At 56.0% G+C, this 19858-nt stretch overlaps 1 protein-coding gene across 1 annotated transcript in view; it reads left to right on the forward strand.

The window, feature by feature from the left end:
• Positions 1 to 561: 561 nt before the first annotated feature.
• The window catches only part of CHST8 (carbohydrate sulfotransferase 8), a 118664-nt gene continuing 99367 nt past the window's right edge, over positions 562 to 19858 (forward strand). Inside the window, exon 1 of the mRNA XM_051846727.3 lies at positions 562 to 894. The gene's annotated coding sequence lies outside the window, so the exon portion shown is untranslated. The remainder of the gene's footprint in view (positions 895 to 19858) is intronic.

The raw sequence follows: 19858 nt of genomic DNA on the forward strand, positions 1-19858 counted from the left end.
GGCCGAGGCTGCCCAAGAACTTGACCCAATTCCACGCGAGACTCTAGCTCAGGGCCTTCTTCGAATCTTCCCTGGGATCCATCCTCTGCCTGTCTCCAGCCCCGCATGCCTGTAGCGTGGAGGCCTGTGCGGGCGCCCCCTGCCCAGCTCCGGGGCGAGGCCCGCGGGCGTGCCGCCTTGTCCTTTTTAGAATGGGATGGGGTGCTAACTGCCGAGGAAGCAGCAGCACCCTGGCCGTGGTCTGCAGCCAAGCGTCAAGGACCCGGAAGCCTGGCGCAATCCCCGCCACGACCACCCCGTCAGCTGCCGGACCGCGCCCCGCGGTGGCTTCTGCTGAGCGCGCGGCCAGCGGGGCCGCGGGAGCCTCCGAGCACGCCTGGACACGGTGCCTGTGAGCTCCCGGGAGGCACGAACGATCCCGGGAGTGATCCCCTCCCGGCCGGGCCATCGCCGTCGCAGCCGCCGCCGCCACCACCACCACCGCGGGGCGGAGCCCGGGCCGGGGGCGGGGCGCCAGGCGGGCGCGGCGCTATTTCCAGCCTTGCCGGAGGCTTCGCTCGCACTTCGCTGGGAGCTTTCCCGGCGCGCAATCCGGAATCGGCGGTGCTGCGGGAGGAGAGAGGACCAGGCGGCGGCGGCGGCAGCGGCAGCGGAGGCGGGGACGGACCTGGGCCGGGGGCCGAGAGGCAACGCGCCGCCGCACCCTCTTCGTCGTCCCCTCCTGCGCGCTCCGGCCGCCGGCCCCCGCCGCGAGCCCACCCGGAGCACCGGGTTCCGCTCCGAACTGGGGCTGAGGTGCTTCCAGCCGCCCGGCGCCCCAAGCCGAGGCTTGGCGGTGGAGAACCGCGCCCGGACTAAAGGCGCCCGCGGCTTCGAGAGCGTCGGCTGCGCCAGGTGAGTGGCTGTGCTTCCGCCCCACCCCTGTCCCCGCCCGACGCAGGCAACTGGCCTCGAGGGACTCCCCATGGGGTCCCCGGCAGGCGCGGGACTGCAGTGCGCGCCCATCCCGCGGCCCCACGCCGATAGCAGTTAGAAGCCGCGGGCGGAGGTGGGGCGCGCGGGGCTCCAGTCTGGCTGTACTTTGGGGACCGATCCCAGTAGCGGGAACTTTAATTGGACTTTTGCTCGTCGTGTTTCACTCGCCGCCGCCCGGCTATGAACTGCCGCCCCTCAGGCTCGCCGGGTTCCGGCGGTCTCCGGCCCCTCTTCCAGGCTGTGGGTGCTGGGCGCGGGGTGGCAGCGGCGGGCGCCGAGCTGGCCGGGCAGGAGCGCCCCGGGGCGCCCGGGCTTTCTCGTGCGCTCGGAGCTGATACTGGGGACGGGCAGTGGCGGGCAGGGGCGAGGGGCGAAGTTGGCGGTGGCTGGGCGTCGCACCAAGCGGCGGGAGGTGCCCCACGCTCCGCCGCGCATCCCCGCCCCGCAACTCTCAGGGCACCGGCCTGTTGTATGCTCCCGGCGAGCGTGTGTGCGTCAGTGACCGTGTGAATGTGTGTGCGTGCGTGTGTCCAGGAGTGCGGGAGTCGAAGCCTCTCGCGGCCTGAGTGGGCGGAGAAAGGGTCCACCGCTTTGCCGCGGGACTGAGCCGAGCCCTGGCGGCGGCCGCCCGCTTCTGCACACCGGCTCCGGCCTCTCCGGAGGCCCGCGGGCCCAGGCGAAGGGGCACGCGTGGGTTTTGGCAGTGCTAGCGTCGGCTCTGGGGTCTGGAGGTGACCCCTTAACTCCCTCCTGCGCGGGACTCCCTCGGCGCCTAACTTTCGCTGCGTAACTGGTCTCCAGGCCCCGCGACCCCGACTGGGAGCTGGTGCAGCCGCGGCACAGCGCCCTCGGCCGTGGGCACCGGCACTCCCTGCCTGATCTCACGGAGAAGTAGGGGCCTAACCTGGGACTCCCAGTCCCGCAGCCGTTTCGGGTGTCACAACGCATCCCACGCCCCTGGACTGCCTCCAAACCGGACCCTGAGCCACGATCGGCCGTGACTAGGGGAACCGGCACACCCGGCCCCCTCTACCTGCTCTGCTCGCAGCGTGGACTGACTGGGCCGCACAGCACGTGGGAGAGGTGGAGAGATGCAGCGAGAGGATCCGGGCGGGGAAGGGGAAGGGGTCCCATTGGCCCCTTCCCCATTCCCTGGAAGAGAGCATAAGTTACATCCTCCAGCCACCTTTCCTTGAGTAAACTCTCACTCGAGTTCACCTTGGCCTTTGCAAGGTGTGTGTATGGGGGGGGGGGGGTTGTGGGGGGGCTTTCCTAAGTCTTAGGACAGGGCAACCTTTTGGGGGCAGAAGTAGCAGAACACTCTTTAAAATTTCCCGGTTGTCAACGCCTGTCCTGCCCGCTCTCTGTCCTTGCTCCAGACCAGAGGCAGGAGGGAGTGTGGCACTGGTTCTGGTGGGAGACCCTGTTTTAATTAAGACATCCCCCGGTCTATGGCAGGGCAGGGTGGGATGGGGGGGGGGTCCCTTGGGAGCTATGGGAGTGTAGTCAGCAGACTTGCCAGGGAAATGACCCAGACCCCGAAGAGACAGCGCCTCAGTAGGACCGGTGGATAGTCCAATATGCGTTTGAACCCAGAAAGCCTGGTCTCCACCTCCATCCTATTGCTCTGGGCCTCACGCGTAGCACAAGTTATTTATTTATTTTCTGCAATCAGACTCTGCGAGAGTGAATTATGTTCCTGGGGTATTGATTTTTAAAAAGACCCCAAATTAAAAAGTCAAGGCTTTCTTAAGCAAGGTCAAGGATTAATTATTTATAGACATCAGTCTGCCAGTGGGGAGGGGACGTGCTCATTTGTAAATTGCCTGAGCAGGCAAAACCAACCTCTTCTGCTGCCATCACCGCCCCCCCCCCCAAGCCCTGGCTGGGAGGGGAGAGCTGGCTGGCTTGTCTGACCTGCTGGGCTGGGCAGAGGGTTGCTGGGCAGTGCCTGGAGAAGGCTGCCTGGTCACTCAGCCTGCTGCTTGAGATGCCTTCCCCGTCCTGTAGCCAGAATATCACTTGGGACATTTCATGCACATTTGCTAGGTTTCCGTAATGAACATTTACTGATTGCAGAGTGTCCAGGGAATTTCATTTTTGAAACATTTATTCAGATCTCTGTTTATGTAAGCTAATAAATCCGGGAAAGTCCGGTAGCTACCGTCTTGCCGTATGGTTGTCGGGAGAGTGTGCCTGGCAGGCTGCTCTCTGAATCTGCCTTCAGTACCTTTAAAAGGACTGGAGACATCCTGCAGGCTGCTGCCCTGCCCCTCACTCTGAGTTTGTGCCAGCGGCCACCTGATCTGCTATTTGTGGTCTCAGGGCTGGAAGCGGAGGAAGGTGGGCGCTTTGGGCTTTTGTCGATGTTGGTTGAAGCCCCTGGTGGGAGGAACCGTCGGTGGGTGCAGCAGTGCTGGTAGGGGCAGGTGGGGAATTGTGGTCCTATCTGAAGTCCCCAGCTACCCTCCTCCACTCCTACCTGCTGCCCCGCCTGGAGTCTGAGACCCCCCTCCCTGTCTTACCTGTGCATGGCAGCCACTTTGTAGAAATGCGGGATGGAGGAGGAGCTGCTGGCAAAAAAGTGAGTGGAGATTCAGGGCGCCCCCAGTTAAGAGTCAGGATACAGTGCATAGAACAAGAGGTCAGCTCGCCACTGAGACCAGAAGGTAGGGAGTTCTATAACAGGAGATGGAGATTGTGCAGGCCCAAGGATCAGTATGGCCCTGCCACAGGACAGCAAAAATATACAGTAAATGAAAAGTTGAAGGTGATGTCTGGGTGTGAGAGGGAGCGTCATAGAGTTCATGTCAAAGGCAAACCGTGACAAAGCTATGCATGCACTAAACTGTTTACTTGGTTTTTGCTCCTAAATAAGCTTACCTTTTCATTCTCTTTCCATGAGAGCTTAAATTCCCTCTTTATTGTATCCTCAGTGTCCTGGAGCTTCAGGACATTGGCTGGGGGCGGGCAGCCTGCAGGATGACAGTGCGGTGACAAGAGGCTGCTTTGGTCCTGTTTGTGGAGGCGCTGCCAGCTGTGTTCCCTCCCTCCTGGGGAACGGCTGCCCAGAGGCAGAGGAAACCCACGGGCTCAAGCCACCTGGTGGCAGCTGCTTCAGTGCCCATGGCCCTGGCAGTGGGAGACGTGGTCTCATTCCTTATCCGCTGAGGGATGTGTGTGCCCCTTCGGTGGGTAAATCACCGTGGAAGAAGATGAGGCTTACAAATTGGCCGTGGAGAAAAGTTGTGACTTTTACCCTATACAAAACTGCCTGTCATTTCTGATCTGGCACTTTGTCGTGCACCTGCTGGACCTGTTAGAAATTCCGAAACGCAGCCTGGGCCACTGAGAGACAGGGCAGCCTGCATCCTAGTGGACTGACACTGAGAAGCAGCTCTGAGCCCTAGCCCAGCTGCAACGCCACCTTTGGGGAAGCCAGAGGGTATCTGTATGCAGCCTGGGGCTGGGGGCTGCAGACACAGCTGCCCTCCCTGGCTGGAGGCCTGGGTCTCACCTTCCCACTGCCCACCTGGAAGACCACATGCTTCTGGGAAATGCATGCTTCCTGGTGCTGGCCCTCGCCTTGCCATGCCACAGCCAGAGCCGGCTTTGGGGAGTGACGTTTACTGGAATGAAAATGGAATCCTCAGCAGTGGAACTGCGAGCCAGGTGACGCTCCGTGCCACACTCCCAGTGCCAGCCCTGTTGTGGCTTCTTTGTGCCACCGGTAGATGTTTCTTGAGCGCGTATTAGGTGTCTGTCACCATGCCAGGCCCTGAGCAAGAGTACAGGTGGTCCCTGCCTTGTGGAGTTTGTGAAGTCCCGGAGAGGGACTTCACCATCACTAGGTCATCATTCACTGATTCATTCTGTGCTTAAGACATTGAGGCAAATAACACCAATGCGTGTGTGATTCTAGGCTGTCGTAAAGGGATAAGGGGAACGCCTACAATACAGGGATTAGGGGGGCTCCTCTGAGCAGGTGGCCTGGAAAGGGGGCTGGGACTGGGAGAGTGGGCGCAGAGGTCCCCCACCTGGGGAGTGCGTGAGGAGCGTGCAGCACTGTCCAGGAGCTGTGGAATGTCATTGGAGGGGGTCAGATGTGGCTGGACAGGCAGGTGGCACCCTGGCCACCTGGGTCCTTCAAGGACTTTGTCCTATAAGCTGCAGAGTGGGGGCTGCAGGAATCCTGGAGAAAGATGATCCTGGTCCTTGAGGGGAGTGGGAGGAAGCATGAGAATCCCATAGTGATTGGTACGGGAGGGGAGGGGAGGAGGGGGAGGGGAACTCTGTGCAACACTGGCAGGAACTGTGGGTTCCCTGTGGCAGCCCCCCACCTTACCCCGCTCCCAGAGTCCCAAGTTCCTATCCACCACTATGGGTGGTTTCTCTCTTCCCAGGCCTCTGTGATCGGGCAGCTGGCTGTGGGGCTGTGCCTCTGCACCTGCTCGCTGCACACTCCTTCCAGCTGTGTGCTGGGCCCCCGCTGCCTTTCTGTCCCTGGAGTCCCTGCCCAGCCCAGCCCTGGGATGTAGCAGGCACTCAGGAGGTGACATTTCCTGTCCAAGGCTCTGTGGCGGGGACCAGCTACTGGATGGACGCTCAGAACCATGGCCCTGTCTCTCCTTCCATGTCTCCTTCCCGGCTGGGTCAGCCTCGCTCGGACCAGCCTACTCTTGCCGTGAGGACCACTTGCTGTGGCCCTGATGCCCACCGTCCTCTGGCGTTGATCACCCGCATGTCTCCTGGCCAGTGGTGGCCTCAGCCTGTGCGTCACCGCCTTGGCTTCCTGATCCCTTTGTAGGTCGTTCACTAAAGGGTAACTTTAAAGTTAGCGGGAAGTAGAGGGAAAAGATGACTTTATTTGGAGCAAGGATTTTTTGAAATTCGTGCATTTGAGGGATCTTCAAGAAAGTCCATGAAGAACACCATGCACCTGCCAGCCACTTGATGTGAGTTGATGGCTGACTGGCAGCTGCCCCAGAAGAGACTCCTACTCTGTGCCTTTCTCTCATTCTCAGCCTTCTCTGCTCTTCCTCCTGCTAGGAGCCCGTCTGTACCTGCTCGCTCTCTCTCTCTCTCTCTCTCTCTCTCAGCCCTGCCCAAGGCTCAGAGCTCCCCATGCCCCCTGATGTCCGTGTGCTTCCTGTGGCTGCCTGCAGCGAGCTCAGGCCCCCGGCCTCCCCCACCGGGCTGTCTTCCAGAGCTGGGCAGGGGGAGCAGGTCTATGAGTCACCGCACTTCCCGTTGTGCCCATGCTGCTGGCAGCCGGCCCTGAGCCCAGTGGCTGCTGAGCTGCAGGCAACAGCCCAGGTCGCTGTCACCTTGTCCTCACTCTGTCTGGGCCTGAGCCAGCTCCTCCCTGGCTGGGCCCAGCTCGGGGATGGGAGGGGTGCGAGGCAGGGAGAGGATGCTGGGAGGTTCACATGTACTTCTTGCTGCTCCAGGCCTCTGTGTGCTGCTGCCTGAGGCCCCTGAGGGTGTGGCCAGTGCAGACTGGCTTTCCTGTTTGGTCTCTCTTTTATTCTGACTGCTGCCCTCGCCACTGTGGACCACTGGGCAGGCCCCGATGTCCTCTCTGGGAAGGTGACACAGGAGAGCCCTCTGCCAGCAGTCGCCAGCCTGGGGACAGATGCACTTGCACTTGGCAGTCAAGTCATCTCCCCCTATGGGGCTGTCTCTGCTGGGGACTGACTCATGTCTGCACAAGCCTCCTAGCCGGGGGACACAGGGAGGGGCTGTGCTTCCTGTGCCATGCGAGGGCAATGCCTGAAGGCGCGAGTCCAGGCGCAGCTAACACTGTGCACCTGCAGAGCCTCGGGCCCGGCCCTGGGGGAGCCCAGCAGACACTAGCAAGTTCACGTGGCTGATGCAGAAGCTGCTCTCCCTCTCTGTTGGCCATGAGGAGATTGGCATGGAGAAGCTACTCTCTGACGGCTGACTGGCAGGCAGTGAGCTAACCTACCCGTGTGTCTACACTGGCAGAGCCAGAGCGTGGTACAGGCAGTCAGTCTACACTGGCTGAAACAGTGGGTGATGCAGCCAGCCTCTGGTGTGCTAAGGCCAGTGTTGTAGGTTCCTTCTGGAACCTTTACCTTTTCCCGTGTGGTTCTGTCTCCACCTCTTCCTCCTCCTTCTCTACCTCTTCCTCCTCTTCTTTCTTCTTCCTTTTTTTTTTTTTTTTTTTTTTAAGATTTGTTTATTTGAAAGTCAGAGTTACACAGAGAGAGAAGGAGAGGCACACAGAGAGAGAGAGAGAGGTCTTGCATCTGCTGGTTCACTCCCCAATTGGCTGCAACGGCTAAAGCTGCGCTGATCTGAAGTCAGGAGCCAGGGTCCTCTTCTGGATCTCCCACATGGGTACAAGGGCCCAAGGACTTGAGCCATCTTCTACTGCTTTCCCAGGCCATAGCAGAGAGCTGGATTGGAAGTGGAGCAGCCAGGACTAGAACTGGTGCCCATATAGGATGCTGGCACTGAAAGTGGCGGCTTTAACTGTTAACGCCACAGTGCCAGCCCCTCTTCTTCTTCTTTTAAGATTTATTTATTTATTTGAAAGGCAGAGTTACAGAGAGGCAGAGAGAGAGAGATCTTACATCCACTGGTTCACTCCCCAAATGGCCACAATGGCCAGAGCTGGGCAATCCAAAGCCAGCAAATTCTTCCAGATCTCCCATGTGGATGCAGGGGCCCAAGGACTTGGGTCATCTTCTACTGCTTTCCCAGGCCATAGCAGAGAGCTGGATCAGAAGTGGAGCAGCTGGGTCTCGAACTGGTGACCATATGGGCTGCCGGCACTGTAGGAGGCAGCTTTACCTGCTATGCTACAGTGCCAGCCCCCCGTCCTTCTTCTTTTTAAAAAAGATTTGTTTATTTGTTTGAAAGGGTTACAGAGAAGGAGAGAGAGGTCTTTCATCCACTGGTTCACTCTCTAGATGGCTTCAATGGCCAGGCCAAAGCCAGGAGCCAGGAGCTTCTTCCAGGTCTCCTACATGGATGTAGGGGCCCAGAGATTTCCATCTTCCACTGCTCTCCCAGGCCATTAGCAGGGAGCTGGATCAGAAGTGGAGCAGCCGGGGCTCAAACCAACGCCCTTAGGGGTTGCTGGTGCTGCAGGCAGTGGCTTTGCCAGCTACGCCACAGCGCCAGCAGTGTTCTGTCCTCTCAGAATCCTCTAGCCCACCCCTCCCCTAGTCGTCTGAGTTCGGTTGGAGCTTCCCCTACTGTTCCCCCAGCCTCCCAAGTCCCTTTTGCAGGCACTGGTTAGGGGCTGGGAGTGCTGTGGCAGCATGGTCTCACCTGGGCATCCCCTCCCGCACTGTTGTGCTGGGTGCAGATGCCTCCTGTGGCCTTCATCACCTCACCACCCTCTCTGCCGCTACTCACACGCCTTTGTCTCACCGGAGTTTTTCAGGGCTGATGACAGCCTTGGTGTGCCTGGTGAATTGCATTTCTCCTGGTTGGGTCCATCTTGCTGTTTCTCGCTTTGATTTTGGGCCTCGTGAGGTTTGGGCTCATCTGCAAATTTAATTTCATGACCATTCATCCCTGTGAAAGTGCAATCTATGCCTATTATTTAACTCTTCTCAGATTCCCTCTTCCATGAATGAAAGTGTCAATGGGCAGCCATGGCAACCACCTCCACCCCTCCCTCTTCCCTGTGGGTTGCGCCTGAGCCACACCTGGAGCCAGACTGCCCTGGTTCAAGCCCTAGCTTGACCCCTTAGTCACTGTGTGTGGGCTGGGAGTCCGTAGACTCGTGTATGCAGTGGGGGTATCCGAGAGCCTCTGTGCCTAGCAGAGACCTCACCGCCATTATGGTCATTGTCCTCTGTTTGGTCTCTCAGCCTGCCAGTCAAAGATCTAGCCAGGGGATGTGACAAAGGCTTCCTGGGCCTGTGGCCCCGCTGCCCAGTGTCCTCCCCTAGTCCTGACATTTCTAAGCAGCTTCCCAATAATTATGTCATTGCCCAGTCCTGTTATTTTGTTCATCCTTGTTAGTCTATAGACTTCCACTGGGTGTATATGCCCTGTTGAATCCATTCTCCTGTTGATTGGCATCCATATGTCCTGAGTTTGTTGGCTGCAGCGAGGCCACTTGCTTGTGTCATCAGCAAACGCACCATTTCAGATTCTCTTAGGAAAGAATCGCTGGATCACAGGCTGTGCATCTGTGTGTTTTTTTTTTTTTTTTAAGATTTATTTATTCATTTGAAAGAGTTATAGAGAGAGAGAGAGAGAGATCTTCCATCCACTGGTTCACTCCCCCAAGTGGCTGCAATGGCCGGGGCTGAGCCAGGCTGAAGCCAGGAGCCAGGAGCTTCATCCAAGTCTTGAATGCAGGTGGCAGGGACCCAAGCACTTGGGCCTTTCCCCAGATCGGAAGTGGAGCAGCCAGGACACAAATCAGCACTCATATGGGATGCTAGCATCACAGGTGTCGGCTTTACCTGCTTCCTACAATGCTGGCCTCTCTTTTTTTCTGTTTTAAAACATGTATTTATTTATTTGAAAGGTAGAGTGAGAGAGAAAGAGAGATCTTTCATCCACTGATTCAGTCCCCGAATGGCCAAAACGGCTGGGGCTGGTCCAGGCTGAAGCCAGGAGCCAGGAACTTCATTCTGGTCTCCTAGATGGATGGCAGGGACCCAAGTACTTGGGTCAACCTCTCCTGCCTTGCCAGGCTCATTGGCAGGGAGCTGGATCAGAAGCAGAGCAGCCAGGATTCAAGCCAGCACTCTGGTCTGAGATGCTGGCATCGCCACCTGTGCCACAGCACCGGCCCCGGTGTGCATCTTCTGTAGGAACCATGAACAGTCCTCCCCAGTAGTGGTGCTGGTTTACCCCTCTCCTTGCCAGTCCAGTGGGAGAGTTGTTATCGTCTCAGTCCCTTCCAACACCTGCTGCTGTTGGTCTTTCTCGTTTTAGCCCTTCTGTGTGTGTGTGTAGCGGTGTCACCCCGTGGTTTCCGTTTTATTTCCCAGAAGACTAACACCATTTATTTTTCCCCCAAGGATACTCTGAACCTAAAAACATTATTAACAAACTTGAAAATCTGCTACCACCCTCAGATTGTGGGACTTGTCCATGTTTTCCAGGTGCTTTCGATTCTTTCTGCTGGGTCGCTTTGGATTTGCCAGGCTGGAAGGCGGGCATGGAGGGGCGGATGTTTCTCTGCCCCGGATCACCTGGGCAGCTGGTCCGAGAGGCAGATGCCGGACCCAGCCCACGCCAGCATTGCCTGAGCACCCTCCCTCCTGTAGCCTCCCTGGGGCTGGTTGCATTTTCCTGTCACCAGTGCCATACACCCCGGCTGCCCTGGGGGTCACCTCACTGACTTGCCTTGGTGCCTAGATCAGTCTGGCACAGAGAGGGGTTCATGAAAACCCCCGGAGGATAAAGGGCCGGGGGGAGGGTGCAGAGCTGCCATGGGCCTCCCTGTTCTCTCCCAGCCCAGCGGGCTCAAGCAGGCTTTGTAAGGAAGGACACTGAGTGGCCGTGGTGAGAGTTCTGAATGGAAGACGGAATCTTGGACTGGGGGGAGACCTGTGCTGGTACCCTGTACCCCTAGGTGACTTCCCAGCAGGGGTGTGGGGGTGTGAAATTGCAGCCCTGCTCACCCCAGAAGCAGTGCTGCAGCTCCAGCTTCCAGGTTAGGAAGGGAGGCCAGGGACTCTGGCTGGGACATGTTCGTGTGCTCCATGGAGGAGGGAGGCCTGGGCCGGCCGCCAAATATGGCAGGTGGGGTGGGGTGGTGGACAGCACTTCGTGGACTAGTTGGCATGAGCTGCACCCTGAAGGTTAGTTGTGTGAAGTCCACAGGGTAGGACATTCACTGAGCCCCCAGCAGATCGTGGTCTGGGTGACCCTGGTACCCAAGTGCATAAAACAATGGTCTGGGTTCCCTGGAGAGCTATGGAGGACTTCCTGAAGGAGGCAACCTGGGAACTGCGTGTCTCAAGGGCCGGGGTGAGCACTTTGTCCTGATGCTGGTAGAAACCATCGCCAAGCTTTGGGTCCACGGGGCACGGACAGCCCGAGCCAAACACCAGTCACTTTAAACTAGGGCAACAAATGAGCCCAGGACACACACATTGTTTATGTGATGTGTGGGTGGGTGCGCGAAGACGGGAGAGCTAAAAGCAGTTGGTGAAAAACAACACCTTTTTTTTTTTTTTTTTTTTTTTTTTTAGTGGGAAGACAGATTAGAGAGGTTTATGCTCTTCTGTGGTAACTAATATGAGAGGTTTATCAAAGTTTAAAAAAAAAAACCCTTGACGCGTTTTGCAAAATTGATTCGAAGACTTGGCAGATTTGAGGAATCGTTCAGTAACGTTTTCCGGGTCGATGCTAATTTGATGCAGCAGACCTGAGCCCGCGCCAATTGACTGCCAAACCGACACTGGGCTCGGAGCTTCTGTGCAAGGTTTATGGGCGGACCACTCGTAAAGACGCAAGTATCCCACCGTAAAGACGCAAGTGTCCCACCTCACTCAGGATGTGCACCAGGGAGAGTCTATAAGAGGCACCTGGCTTTGACTTGTAAATACTCCGGGGGACCCAGGCCCCGATTCCTTGTAGTCTTTCATGCCACAAGGCTCAGGGTCCTGGGACGTTGGGGAGTCTCCGTCTCCAGAAACCAGGGTCAGAGGTAGAAGATGCCGTAAAATTGCACTTCGCGGGCGCAGGTCTCCTGTGTCCACTGAATAACTTGTGAGCCAGGCCCTGGGAAGGCGCAGGGCCTGCAAGCACAGCCTCTCTCTCCTCCGGGAGGGAGCCAGGGGCCCCTTCCTCCTGGGACATCATTTCCAAGGGAAAGCAAGTCCGCGCCGGAACAAGAGCCCCGGGCCTTCTGAATGCCCGTTTCTTGGTTTCTGTTTTGTTTCCTGGGCTACCGAGTGCCGGATTGGATCGTGGTTGCAGCTCTTGCTCCACGCAAACACTGCCGGCATAAGGACATCACCTGAGGTTTGGTTTGCACGTCGGCAACCATTTGACAATCAAAATGGTCACGACTCCTGGCTCTCCCCATGGAAAAGCCCCGTTAATATTTTCCACAAAGGAGAGGTGGCCTTGAGCGGTGTCATTCCACTCCCTCTACCCCTGCTGTCCCCGGCCACCTCCCCTCCCCGCCGTGCTCATTAGCTGGGCTTCCATGAGGAAGGTTGCAGGTGGGGGCCGGGCAGGGCGTGGGCAGCCCGCTGGCGGCACAAAGCCTCATGGGTTTTCGCAAAGGCAAATTTGATCTTGGGCAAATGTCAGGGCGTTTTTGAAATCTGTGTTATGATATCAGCTCATTGCCAGCGTAGGGCTTCATCTGGATTTCATAAATATTATATGGGGCTCCCTCACTGGTGGCCAACTCGGCCAGCTGGAGACACAGACAGCCACTCCCTCTCTGCACGCGCGCGCGCGCGCGCACACACACACACACACACACACACACCGGCTACCCGTGGTAATCGCAGTCTAGTGCTGAGTTGTCATGCAAAGCCAATTGGTGATATTTCAATCACGATGTTCTTGTAACGAATTCCATTCAAATTCCGTGGGAAAGGGAGTTGGGCTTCCTCCTGCTGCTGGGAGAATGGTATGCTAAATGTAGCTTCCTGGGGCCCTGGCAGCCGTCCAGCCTTTGTAATTTATAGTTCTCCTTCCTGGTTCTCCAAGTGACCTTGGAACCTCCAAGCTGGTGGATTTCTTAGGATCAAGCTTGGCCCTCCTTCCTCTGCTGAGAACTGCCCAGGTGGGCGCTGCCTGGCTCCTTCAGGCAGGTGCTGAAATCCCGGGAGCACCTGGCAGGTGACGGGAAGATAGCTTGTTGCCACTGACCTTTTCTCCCAAATTGGTGTCAGCCCCGAAACAGTCAAATATTGTGTTTCAAGGTGGCTGGCAGGTGATAGGCACTTCTCTCTCTCCGGCCCCGGCACACAGCAGGTAATCCTGGAGAGGAAGGAGGCGGGGAGACAAGGTGCAATCACATCCATCAGCTATTTTTGGTGGAGGAATAAACAAAATGGTCCAAACTGCTGCTGTTAACAGATTCTAGCAGGGGAGTGGCGTGTAGGAAGATTAATGTACAATTAAAGCCGGCGTGTGGGTAAATTACAGGGTGACAGCTATCTAATGCAAACACCGCAGACGTGTAATTAACAGGAGTTACAGGCTTTCCAGGGTGGATTGGCCCAGGGAGAGCACTGGGAGCCATCAGCAGGGTCCAAGGCAGGACAATGGCTGGGGTGAGTGGGGACCTGGCAGACAGAGCCCGTCCACATTGGGGTGGGCAGTCCGAGCTGTCCCAGGAGCACTGCGGCTCCTTAAGGTGGCCCTGGGATGGGAGCCGGGCTCATCCTGCCTCAGGCTCTCTGTTCTTGTCCCAAGCTTCCAGTTCCTGCCAGAGCCGCCCTGGTCTCCTCCTCCTTACCTTTTTGGCTTTGTGGTAGTGAAAGCCCATGGATGTCTTTCCTTCTTTTTTTTTTTTTTTTTTTTTAATGTTTTTAATTTCTTCTGCTTTGTCAGCTTTTTAAGGAATATGTTACATTATGTGGAAATTGGATGCTAACAAGATTTGTATGAATAAATTAGACCCTTAACTTTTTATGTTATTACAAAATGGAAATGGACTCTAATGACACTGAGAATTAATGTTCTGTTGCAAATAAGTGCTGGGAATGGGACCCAATTGTCAGTGCACTCCCCTCTTGCATGCCTGGCCCTTCCTGCATGGCCTGGTTGGCCTAAGGGGGTGCCTCCCTCGTCCTTCCAGTCACCATTCCCCCCCAGGAAGCTCCCTGCCGACCCCTGGAGGTGGACGCTGGCCTGCGCTGCCCAAGACCCCCTTTAGGTCAAGGCCCATGGGGGCTGCCCCTGGGACCCCCCACCCCCACCCCTGCGCCTCCATGCTCTCAATGAGAATTGCTCTTAGCTTCAGGGAGCTCCTTGCCAGGGTCACACCCCTTCCTGTACCCGGCGGCTGGCTGATGTTGGGAGTACCAGGGCCTGACTCTGTGCCTGAACTTGGGGCCTGTGAGGCCTCAGGTGTGAGGTACAGAGGTTGGCTTCTCCCTGTGCCCATACTTGCCCTCTCGCTTCCTCCCTAGGGGCTGTCCCGGAGCCCTCCCCCATCCACCTGTCGCCACCTCCACCTCCGTTTCCAGGGCGCTGAGCCCAGGCTCTCCAGCCAGGATCAGAGTCCCTGAGGACCAGACCTGTCCTTGCTGCTCCAGGTCCCCTTTGAGAGACTGGAGATGGCGGGGGAGGCGCTGACCAGGTACTTGGTCTCAGTCCAGGTCTCCCTGGGCAGGGATGGGCCGGCAGCAGCAGGGCCCAGGACCAACCCCCCCCCCAATCTGAGCTGCCGCGGCTCTGAGTAGGGACAAATTCCGAGGGGCTTTCTGCAAAGGAAGGGGCTGGGGGCAATGAGGTGTGTGTTGGGGGGGGGCTGGGAGAGTGGGAACAAGGAGCATCAGGGAGGTGCCATAGCCTGGGGTGGAAAACAGTGGGGGAGAAGGCGGCAGGGCAGGTGGTGTGGTCTGAGGTACCCAGGGCCGCCTGCCCCTGCAGCAGGGGGCGGTGGGTGTGGGGAGGTTGGTGCAGGCATTTCAGAGGTATTTCACTGATGAGCAGCAGGTACCTTTAAAACCCTGACCCTGTGCTGACCAAACAGTGCATCCGTGCATTGCGCTGGGCTTCTGGGCTTGAGGAATGCGGAGCGCAGAATTCTCCCAGCAAGGCGGCTCCTTCCCCAGGGAAGGTGGACCCAGAGCCCAGGAAAGGAACCCTGCGTGGCTGCAGAGCTGCTGGGCTCGGTGCTGAGCGGCTGCTGCCTCTGGCCTGGAGCGTCCCCATCTGCCAGGAGAGGGCTGGAAGCTCTCACTGTCGGGACTGTGGGGCTGTCGGCCACTGGCTGGGCCCTGAGTGCCCCTGGATCCTGGCAAACCCAACCCCCGCAGTGTGCAAAACTCCCCCTGGGGCTGTGTGGACCAGGGGGTAGCAGAGGGGCCTGCCAAAGACCTCGGCATTTCTGCCCTCACCTTCACACTCTTGGAAATTGACAGGAGAAGCACCTGCCGAGAACACAAAGAAGCAAATAACGCCCTCGCTCCTGGTGCCCCCCTTCCGGAGGGATCTGGGCCTCTGTACCTTGTTCCAGGGGGAGGGGGGGTCCTCTTACATGGATGCCTCTTTCTATACAGAAGCCCATAAGTCACATTCATTTTATGAAAACGCAATCATCTTTCCACCTACCGCACCTAACCTGTTTAATCACTTTCTACATCACGAACGCCTCTGCCGGATTATGGATCTATTTCTGTGCTGCTCTTGACACCTGCACGGCGTTGTTTCGCCTGAATTTATCATAATTTATATAACCAGGTCCCCGTTGGACGTTTTGGTGGTTTTCATTTTTGGTTTTCGATTTGAATGGGGAAGTGAGCATTCTTGCTGTATACCAATTCCTAGAAGTGTCGCCTCCAAGGATTTGCACGGTTTTAAGACTTTTAATACTTCCCGACAAATCACCTTCCAGGAGGGCCCAGCGGTGCGTGAGCCTGCCTATTTTTCCTTCTAATCACACCGGCTCGGCGGAGCTCCACTTTGTAAAATCTTTGTCAATCTGATAGGTTAAAGAGGGCCATGATTATTGCTTTTTTTTTTTTTTTTGGCGTAACTTTTCTTTTTATCAAAGGAATATATGTATATAGTTAAAAAGGCATAAATAATAAATAAAAGAGCAACTCAGCAGTCCTGTGCCCACCTCTCCCCTCCTCTCCCAGCCCCACTCCCTGGATGCAGCTGCCCGGGGTCTCTGAGCTATTCCCTGGGTGTCTATTACTGCCTCCGTATTTCTAAATACTATGCAGATGCAAAGTGGCCAGCCAGTTGTTCCAGCATCATTTATTGAACATTGACTCTTTGCTTAGTGATTTTTAAAAGCTGTGCGATTTGTTTAAGTCTTGAATTTACTCTGGCCCCTTCTGGACGGTTCTGTTCTGGTCTGCACTAGCTCCAGCCCCGGTATTTTAGTTACTGTAGCTTATGAACATGTTTTTTACTGTCTTGGAGGGCAAGTCTCCTGGCATCATGATTCTTGTGTGATTTCACACTTTTGTTCTTTTTGGTATTCTTTAGAAATAAGGGGTCAAACTCCCAATACTAACCAATAGGGCTTCGTTTCTTCATTTGTAGGTAAATGTAGGATGGATTTGCAGATAAATGGGCCTCTTTACTGTGGTTGGTATATTGTACCATGGTGAATATTCCGGTCTGATCCTTGCACTCAGCAGGGATTTGTGGAGGATGAGCTGTGGGCCAGGTACCCTCCTAGACACGGACACGAAGCTGCCAAGGATGCCAGCTGTGTGGAGTTCTTGTGCGAGCAGGGGGAGCCGACGATGAGCACTGGATGTACTTAATCGGTACATTATGTGGTGTTGGCGCATTGGAAGTTGCTTTGATAAACTAAGAGTAAGGGGGATGGGAAGGAGTTGGGTTGAGAAACAAAGTAGGTTTTGCTACAGTTTGCGGAGTGGTGTGAGCAAGTACCCCAGAGTTTCACGTGCTGGGAGCTTGGTCCTCGGTGTGGCTGTGTTGGCTGGACCTTTAAGAAGGCGGCTTAGGAGGTTAGGTCCTTGGGGGTGCTGCCCTCGGAAGCTATGAATGCAGTCCTCTGATTGGTTCCTGCAAGCCTGGGTTGTGGTGAAAGGAGTGAGCCTTGCCCCAGAGCTGTTCTGGCTGCTGTAGCCCCGCGCGGGTGCACCTGCCATGATGCTGTCCGTGTCGTGCTGTGGTGTGGCCAGGAGGGTCCTTGCCAGAGGCCTGAGCCTTGGGGCTGTCTGGCCTTAGACTTACAGCCTCCGAGCCTTTCAGCAAAGTCAACTCCCCCCCCGCCCCCTTTCAGCTAGGCCACAGCCTTTGGTGTTTTGTTATAGAACAGAAAGATACACAGGTGGTCGTGGTGGGCCTCACCGAGAGCTGGGACTTGAGATTGGTGGGGTACAAGATGGTGGAGGCCAGTGGTTCTCACTGTGGGCCATTGTGCCCCCAGGGGAGTTTGGCCGCGTCTGCAGATGGCGTGGCTAGTCGTGACCAGAGGGGCACTCCTGACATCCAGTGGGCAGAAACTAGAGCCACAGCCAAGCACCCCGCAGGCCAGGGCAACCTCACATCAGCGACTGGGCAGCCTCCTGGGCTGAGTGCCGAGGTGGTGAAATCCGGGCATAGACAAAGATGTCTCCAGGTGAGGGAGGGGGCTTCAGATGGGACCGAGAACTGCAGAGGAGCAGGGGGTCCCGGGGTGAGGGGGCTGGAAGGGAGGCCAGAGATTTGGACCTGGCAGGGCAGGGTAAGGAATATGACTTTGCTCCAAATGGGATGGGGAGCTTCTGGAGGTCTTGGAACAGGGATGGGCCACGAAGTTTACATTTTGCAAGGAGCCTGGCTCGACTGTTGCCATGCTGAGGGGCCAGCAGGGCTGGAGCCACCCAGGGAGAGACTGTGGTTCTGAGCCAACGTGGTGGCAGGGCAGGTGAAAGAATGGGCTGAGCTCCAGATCAATTGGAAGGCAGAGCCAACGAGATTTCCAGATGGACTGTCTGGGTGTGAGGAAGGAAAGCGTGTGGTCCGAGTAGCTGAAAGGGTGGAGTTGCCCACACCCCAGATGAGAGGCAGCCATGGAACAGCTATTGGAGGGGCGTGGACTACAAGTTCTCTTAAGGACACCCAGTGTTCAGGATGTCAGGACACAGCCACCTACAGTGTTGAAGAGCTGCTTGGGGCCGGCGCCATGGCTCACTAGGCTAATCCTCTGCCTGCGGCGCCGGCACACCGGGTTCTAGTCCCGGTCAGGGCGCTGGATTCTGTCCCGGTTGCTCCTCTTCCTGTCCAGCTCTCTGCTGTGGCCCGGGAAGGCAATGGAGGATGGCACCTGGCTCCTGGCTTCGGATCTGCGCAGTGTGCCGGCTGCAGTGGCCATTGAAGGGTGAACCAACGGAAAAAGGAAGACCTTTCTCTCTGTGTGTCTCTCTCTCACTGTCCACTCTGCCTGTCAAAAAAAATTAAAAAAAAAAAAAAAAAGAGCTACTTGGATGTCTAAGTCTGGAGTCAGGGGGAGAGGATAGAGCTGGAATTTAAAGCCATGAGGCCAAATGGAGTCAGTAAGGAGCGGGTGGGGATAGGAAAGGAAAGAAGACTGAGAATGCTTGGAGATAAGGAGGGGCCAAGAAAACAGGCCCCAAGAAGCGACCAGCAGGGTGGGAGGACACCAGGAGACTGTTATGTCCTGGAAGCCAAGGGGAGAAGGTGCTGGTGGCAGCTCACGTAGGTCGAGCGTTGGGTTCAGCAATGTTGTAGGCGAGAGTGGGCTTGGTGGAGTCGTGCAAACAAAGTTCTGATTTCAGTGAGTCTATGAGAGACTGCAAGGAGATCAACCAGACTTTGTGAATAGGGGTAACTCAGGAACAAAGGAAAGGGGAGGCAAGGAGGGATCAAAAGGTTTTGTTTGTTTTAAGGATGGGAGAAGTCACAGCATACCTGTGTGTTTTTGAAACTGAGGAAATAGAGTGTGGAAAAGCGGCAGTAGGGGGCTGGCATTGTGGGGCGGCATGTTGAGAAGCCACCATCATCCCATACAGGGGTGCTGGTTCAAGTCCCAGCTGGGCCACTTCTGATCCAGCTCTCTCCTAATGTTGCCTGGGCAGGCAGCAGGTGTGGCTCAAGTAGGTGGGCCCCAGCCACGCCGTGTCTCTCTCTGTCGCATTTCAAATGAATGACTGAATGACTGAATAAATGAATGGCTGAGGCAGGAGAGGTGAGAGTTGCTGGCGCCGTGTGCCATAGGAGGTTAGAGGGCTTTGGAGCTACAGACGTGCAGGGATTCTTAGAGCTGTAAATTTGCTTATCCTGAGCGTTTTCTATAAATCCAATCAGACAATGTGTGGTCTTTTTTTTTTTTTTTTAACTTAGCATAATGATTTCAAGACTCATTCGTGTTATAATACTTTATTTCTGTTTATGGCTATCTGGATATACCACATTTATTATTTTACCCATTACTCCGCTGATGGACATTTGGGTCCTTCACACCTTCTGACTATCACTAATAAAGACACTGTATACACACTCGTGTGTGTACACACTCGTGTTCACGGTTCTGGGGGGACATACATTCTCATTTCTCTCTGATGATCCCTGAATACCAGAGGGGCGTTTGCTGCATCGCGTGGTAACCACGTTTTCTTCTCGAGGGACAGCCCGAGTGTTTCCCAAAGTGGCTGCGCTGTTTCACATTCCTACCAGTGGTGTATGGGGTTTTCATTCCTTCACTTCCCTGCTAATTCTTGTTACTGTCTGTCTTTCAGATTGGAGTCATCCCAGTGCATGTGAACTCGTATCTCATTGTAGTTTTGATTATCATTTTCTTAATGACTAATGATGCTGAGCATCTTTTCATGTGGTTACTGGCCAAGGGGATATCTTTCGAGAACTTCTGTTCAGATCCCTTACTATAAATTAACTGGGTTGTTTCACTTGATACTAAATAAGTTATAAAAGTGCTTTCTTGAGGCTGGTGCTGCGGCTTGAGTCCTACGGCACCACCAGCATCCCATATGGGCGCTGGTTTGAGTCTTGGCTGTTCCTCTTCTGATCCAGCTCTCTGCTATGGCCTGGGAAAGCAGTGGAAGAAGGCCCATGGGGCCAGCACTGTGGCTCAGCAGGTTAAGTCTCTGCCTACAGTGCCAGCATCCCATATGGGTGCTGGCTCGAGTCCCAGCTGCTCCACTTCCAATCCAGCTCCCTGCTAATGCACCTGAGAAAGCAGCAGAAGATGTGTGGGAGACCCGGAAGAAGCTTCTAGATCACTGGCTATTGCTGCCATTTG

This window comes from Oryctolagus cuniculus, chromosome 18, assembly GCF_051225735.1.
Source record: "Oryctolagus cuniculus isolate XC-2025 breed Fujian yellow rabbit chromosome 18, ASM5122573v1, whole genome shotgun sequence".
Classification (NCBI taxonomy): Eukaryota; Metazoa; Chordata; class Mammalia; order Lagomorpha; family Leporidae; genus Oryctolagus; species Oryctolagus cuniculus.